A 7,449-nucleotide genomic window follows, 5' to 3' on the forward strand; every position below is an offset into this window, starting at 1 on the left:
TTCCTGTGGTGCTGGTTGATGTCTGTTCCGACTTTTAGTTGTATTTTTGAAGTGGTTGTTTACGGCGGCAGTCTCCGGTGTTTACCTATGCCGCCATCTTCCTTCGATCTCCTAGTAAACAAATTTTTAAAAATGTGTTGTTGCTCGAGCTGCTGTGGCTCAGTGACTAGAGTGCCGCCCTGTGGACTGAAGGGTCCCAAGTTCGATTCTGGTCAAGGGCCTGGACCTCGGTGGCAGGCTGGATCCCCAGCTCTGGTCCCGGTGCATGCATGTGGGAGGCAACCACAGGTTCTGTCAGAATGTATGATTCTTGATATCCTCTCTCAAAGCCAGCATCTGCTAAACATACATCACGTCATGTTGTGGGTTGAATTACTGATAGGTCAGTGGAGGGTTTGCAATCTATTAGTGTGTGTTGAATAACCCCATGTCCAAGCATAACCATGAACTTGCTAAAAGGACAAATGTTTAACTTCTTAAATGCTAAAACATACCGGACATCATTTACATTTTGTTTTATTTTTTTTGTTTTTTGTTTTAAGTAATACTTTTCTTTGTGTTCTGGATATATAGAAAAAGATGACATTGTAGGAGAATTTTCATCTTTCTATGTGATGTATGTATCAATATAAAATAAATACAATGAAAAAATTTATGAAACAAACCTTATCCTTGCTGGTGGAAAGAGGATGCTTTGATGTCTGATTTTTAATTCACACTGCTGTATCGAAAACCCCCTGATGATTTATTGACTTTGAGAATGAGGGCTCAACGAGAGGGAAAGCTCTATAAGGACAGAACTCAAATGTATATGTAGCTTGTTACTTTTGACAAAGGACTTACTTTATTAGTAATATAACATGGGACCCTGGCAAGCAAACATTCTTGTGGCACATTTTGGAGAGTAATGAAAAATAATTCATGCGAGTTCTCTGTCTACCTTGTGTTAGTAAGTGCTTATTGAAATATAACTAAGACTACTAGTTTTCTTTCTGGAAATTACAGGGTTTGGAAATTATTGAAGGGAGAATTAGCAAGGTTCTGCTCTATTTAACACGAGTTTCTCCTACTAAGGCTTAAAAGCCATTAGTCCTTGTTCTGTCTTCTTGACTAATGAAAATAATTGATTCCTGTCTTCTTTTTACATTATCCATTTATGTATTTTTGTCCATTAAGCTTTCCCTTTTAGAGTGATGTTTTCAAGAAATGCCATATAGATGATCTGTCAACAGAGGTTCCTGGTTATACTAATATGAAAGGGTATGTAACCTTATTTCTGCATCATTAAACCAATTGGTGGAATCAGAATGAGACAAACATCTTTTCCATCTCTAACTTTAGTATGTCTTTCAGATTAGGATAAAATGCTTTGCTTAATGCTTTTCATTTTCTTAGCCACTAATTACTTGAGTCTGTTTTTTTACAGACTTTTAGAGCAGGAAATAGCATGTGAAACTGTGCAGCTCAATTTCATCATTTTACAGATGGCCCAAGATGGTTAAGTTCTTTCCAGCCCCAGGTTTTCTCACATGCTTGAAATGCTTCAAACGGCCGCCGCCTTCTTCTCCTTCATGTCTTAGCTGAAAGCTTAAATGTTAAAATTCACCTCTTTAAAGAGACCTTCTCTGACTTTCTTGTCTGGGAAGGCTCTCTGTCCTTCCCCTATCACGTACCTAATTGATTTTCTTCCCTTCACTTACCATATGAGTCATGACATGCTGTGCACTTCCTCATTCATTTCCTGCTCCACTGTAAGATTCAGGAAGACAAAGCTGGTGAGGAACCAGCAATCCCCCAGTGCCCAGAGCCTAGCAGGGGGCCTTGTCCTGTGTGGGCACATGATATGAGAGCTGGGACCAGAATTTTTATCTTCCTTCTTTTCTTCTTTGGTTACACACACACATATACACACACACACATCCCTGATATGAATCAGCAACATTTTTACTAACACTTCTTGGTCATGTGACGACGATTAGGTTTTACAAAAAGTGTTGCATACTCAGTCCACATAAGAGTTCTTATCTTAGTGTTATAAGGAAAGGAGTAGTTAATTATGCAGAAATCATTAGCTATATAGCATCTGGGAGTGTAGTGGTCACAAAGTTCTGCCAAAAGGGAGTGTAGATTCTGAAAGTGAGGTAAGTATGGTAAGCTAAAGAACCAATTTTCAAAGCCATGTATAGATGTATTCATGTAATAAGCTGAAGCAGTTACTTTGGAACTGGTTGTAATAGAAAACTGTGCTGAGCCATAGTTTACATTTGTAGGCAACTTAGAATCATCTGCAGAGTTTTTGAAAAGCTCTGATGCCCTGGCTCTCCCTCTGGATCCACTGGAGTTTACAACAGAATAGAGAATGAATTTTGATCCTGGATAACCAGATTTGTGTTCAGTATGTTGAGTATGTCCTTTTAAAATCAATACTACAATGAATGCCAGATTATTGATGACATTTCAGTTTCTTTAAAAAAACATGTTTTCATTGATTTTTGAGAAAGGAAGGGAGATCATGGAGATAGAAACACCACTGAGAAACATCTATTGGCTTGTCTCCTGCACGCCCCCTAATGGGGATTGAGCCTGCAACCTGGGCATATGTCCTGACCAGGAATAGAATGGATGACCTCTTGGTGCATAGGTCAATGCTCAACCACTGAGCAACACCGGCCGGGCAATGACATTTAAGTTTCTTAATTGAAAATATTCTCTCGATAATCATCGGTAGTATTACTTTAGGCCATGGTCTATATCAGTGGTTCTCAACCTTCCTAATGCCACGACCCTTTAATACAGTTCCTCATGTTGTGGTGACCCCCAACCATAAAATTATTTTCCTTGCTACTTCATAACTGTAATTTTGCTACTGTTATGAATCGTAATGTAAATATCTGATATGCAGGATGTATTTTCATTGTTACAAATTGAACATAATTAAAGCATAGTGATTAATCACAAAAACAATATGTAATTATATATGTGTTTTCCAATGGTCTTAGGCGACCCCTGTGAAAGGGGTCGCGACCCACAGGTTGAGAACCGCTGGTCTATATGATTATTATAGAACAGTCCTGAAAATGGTTCTTTTTAATTTTTATTCTTTTAAGATTTTTTAAAATTGATTTTGAGAGAGAGAGAGAGAGAGAGAGAGAGAGAGAGAGAGAAGAGAGAGAGAAACATCAGTTGGCTGCCTCTTGCTTGCCCGCTACTGGGGATGGAGCCCACAACAGGGTATATGCCCTGGCAGGGAATGGAACTGGCAACCTTTCAGTGTATGGGAAGGACACGCAACCAACTGAGCCACATCAGCTGGGCTGACTCATTTAAAACATGGCCCATCTATATGGTAATTTTCTTGGAACAATTACTTTTCCTGGGAAGATGCCACTTGAGCTTTCCTATAGATTTGTCACCTCACTGCTCACTCACCATATGGATTCCTTCTCCTGTTCTAAGTCAGGGTTCAGGGCTTGTCTCCTTCAGAAAGCCTGCCATAAACAGCTTTGTCTATTCTCCTTAGGAATACAGTTTGTCAAACGGATTCTGGTTTACCTTTGTAAATCGCTGCATCTTATGCACATACTTCTATAAGTTGCATATTATTCACAATCTCCACCTTAAAAGCCATTCAGCAACATTTTAATATGCATTACAAGGACCCAAAGATACATGGTCCAGCTGATAAATGTCCAGTAATTATTTGTTGACTAAGTCAGTGGCCAGACCGGCTCATTCCAGGTAAGCATTTTTTACAAGGCCAAGTTTAAAGGGAAAAAGAGGGAGGGGGATTTGTTGACAGTTTGTTCCTGTGAAATAAAAATGAAATAGAGTTTTCTTTTTTCTTGTGGCTGATTTTCTTTCACAGGTTTCTTCACCAACTGGCTAGTGTCCAACTTTGTCAGAGCTGAAACATCAGACAGCTAGAAAAGAGGTTCTCAGTTGATAAATATTTGATTTACAAGGTATTGAGAGGTTTAAAGAAATGGAAGGGAGTTTGCCTAATGGGAGTTGTGTTTAATATAGTGAGGAAGATCACCAATAACCAGATCTGTTTTTCTTTCCAGTGGCCAGTGGGTACCTAACTTTATCAGCCTCATTCCACTACAGATTGTTCTGGGCTGAGCTGACAAACAAGTAAAATGAGGAGGACTGGGACGCTCCTGGGTCCACAACAGAAATACAGCTGAAGGGAACATTCTTAGGTTTTTCTTTTCTTCTTTTTCTATAACCTGTGATAAATATTGTATGTCTCAGCAGCATAGGGGGAAAAATGATTGATCCTTTCTCAGTGATATAGATATGTGGCTGTATGTGTTATACACAGAATGAATGATTGAGAGAGAATGGGGGAGGGGAACAAAGAGAGAAATGCAAGCCACTCTGTATAGAATTGCCAATAGCAATCTATCTAAGGAATGTCAGGAGTGCTAGGCTAGACAGTGAATTTTATCTCTAATTTAATCATTTGTTGGTTTTCTGTTGTCAAAGTTTTGTTTTCTTTTTGAATTTTACTTCTCACCCCCTTCTCTCATCCCTGTTTTAAAGACATAGAAACCATTTTGGGGGAGAGGGCGACATTCAAACTGATTAGATCAAGTGTTTAAAGTAATGTGCTGCCTTTTATATATGTTGTGAAGCTTATGTACAAAGATAATCCTACAGACCCAGCATTGCATTTTAAGAGCATGGCATTTAAACATTTTTCCCCCATCAGAATAGTGTGGACCATTCATTTTCAATGGGGATGATATTGCCTCCAAGAGTGCAGAAATTAGTTCTGGGGGCGGGGCTGGGCACAGATTTATTAGTTTATGACCCTCCAAAGAGTTGTGGTACATAAAGAGATATACATTAACTGTCTTTTATTTTAATCTCCCCTTATAATGAGCAGCTTTAACTACTGAAAATTTCCTTCACTAAAGTATTATTCTGTAGGGTATTTAACCAGGTGATTTTATAAGGATCGCGCTTTGTTGGAAACTTGGTTTTAAGACTAACAACTGAACAAAAATGACTTGGTGTAGGCTAACAGGTATAAATCTGAATTCTTCATGAATTATATAACTATGCTAGTCTCCTCAAAGTGTTGGAGAGAGTAGAAGTCTGGGTGAAAGATGTTTATTGCATTTTTGAAAAAAATGTGCTGTCCTTTGATTATGAATAGTATGTAACTCTTGAAAGGCTGGTGGCTAACATACTTGGGTCTGTTTATCCAAGCAGTGGAGATGGGTTATGAGTTTTCACCAGGTCATTTGTGATTTCTTGCCCCTCCTTCCCCCCATCTCCCATAGTATGAACCTAATTCAGAACTTGGTTATAACTCTTAAAGTTATCCCCACCGAGCCTCCAGCAATATGTCAATTTCAGTTCAGGTTTTCCTCCCCTGGCCCCGGTTCCCATGTGGTTTCTGCTTGTGAATCTCTGCTCTGGGAAGCCGTGGTTCTCTCTGTTCCCCTGTCTTTCCAGTGTTGGGAGCAGCAGTGTGCCTTGTGCCCTCCCCTCTTACACATCCAAGGAGACTTGCTGTTTCAGTCTGTTCAGGTTTTCACTTGTTAGCATGGAGTGGTGACTTCCAAGATCCTTACATGCAGAACTGGAAACGGGTACTTCAATGAAGTCAGGAGTACTTCATTTCAGAGTCTTCTTTCATTCATTATTGTTTTATGTGTTTATCTTGTCTTCCCATCTAACCTGTACACTCTCAAAGAGAATGCAAGTATATATTCTGACAGAAAATTCATGTAGAATCATAAAACATTAGAGGAATTGAGAAGGAATTTAACAAAGTCAAAATTCACTGTTTTATTTATTCATTTATTTATGATCCAACACATATTTATTGTGCACGTATCACATGACAGGCTCTGTGCTGTAACTTTGGGAGGTATAAATATGAATTAGTCATCAATTAATCATGTTTTTAGAGAGATTAAGTCCAGTAATAGGAATCAGACATTTTCCCATGCCTTAAAATTTCCTCAAAAATCTCACAATATTTAATGCCTACATTTTGTATGAACATACCATGATTTGTTCAACTATCCTCTTATCTTTGGATTTTTAAATTTGTTATAAATAATAATGCATGGAATATCCTTACATATAAGACAATTCATAAATTGCTATTTCTAGCATAAATTTCTAGAAGTAGAATTACGAGGCTCTAAAGATTGGATTCTTTAAAATGTCTTGACTTTAATATTCTTTGTATATTGATTTTCAGCAAATTTGTATCATTTTGTACACCTAGTAGTTAAGTGTGAATGTGTCTGTCTCACTATACCCTCACTAACATTGAGTATTATTGTTGTGAAAATGTTATTTAATTTAATATAAAAAAGAAAAAAATGTTACTTAAATCCAAAACTGATTGCAACAGTTAACTGATGCAGTAGTTTCTGCTTTTTATAGGAGATGGCACAATTCAAAGTCATGAGAAAACCAATATCTAAACCATTCCATTCTTTTCAGAGAAGCTTGTGGAGTTGACAAAAGTGAAAGGCAGGAAATATCAAAGTCTCTGCCAGTTTGGTTTTTCTTTGCTGAAGGTGGGACACACAAAAGAAATTTATTATTAAGGGAAAAATAGACGTGACTCACAATGCCTTGAGCCAAGTAGGGGGTGAAAACTGCAGGGAAAAGTGAGGGAAGTTGAGTTTCGATGTGGGTAGGAGATTCAGAGCAGAGGTGGGAAGGGTAAGGGTGAAGGAGTTGGGGGGTAGGTTCAGTCCTAGGATAGGGATTCTGAAAATAGAGGGGGGCAAGGCAGTCTTTAAAGAAAGTAGGGCTTAGAAAAATAGTGATTCATAACCTCTCTGTCACCATCAATCTTTGGTCAGTTTGTTATTTATATGAACATGAAAGAAAGAGGATATGGTCCACTCCTGTGGCACATTGTTTGCAAAAAGGACAGCTTTATGACGGACAAGATCCTGCATCCATGTACTGGACTCATGGAGCAAAAGTGGAATAAGGTTTAGAAAGAACTGTAAGTAATTCTGAAGAATTGCGTGTTTTTAGGAAGGATTTTAGGCTTTTCCCTGTGAAGACTAAATTGGGTTTTCTATCATTGATATTTAAAGTTGGATTTTTTTAATAAGTTATGAGGCTGAAAATTTTTTCATATGGCTTTTAATTTTGTCGTTGCTGTTCAATTGTTCATCTGTGAATTGTCTACTCTGATCCTATGCCATTGACATTCACAATTTACATGAAAATATTGTAACTGGGCTATATGGGAATAGGGCAAAACAGACTTCTCTCACGTCAAGATTAGAACAGGCTTTAAAAGTGATAAATAATATTCAGTCAATGATACCACTGTAGATGTTCTTTCTTGAGGATGAGGCTAATGAATGCCTGTACCACTGTGAGTTTCCAACAGTTATCTGTTGAATGTGTAAGAAGACTACTTTGATTCTGCTGATTGCCTCTAGCTAGGGGAAGGGT

The sequence above is a fragment of the Myotis lucifugus genome, unplaced genomic scaffold (assembly GCF_000147115.1).
Source record: "Myotis lucifugus unplaced genomic scaffold, Myoluc2.0 scaffold_10, whole genome shotgun sequence".
NCBI classification, from domain to species: domain Eukaryota; kingdom Metazoa; phylum Chordata; class Mammalia; order Chiroptera; family Vespertilionidae; genus Myotis; species Myotis lucifugus.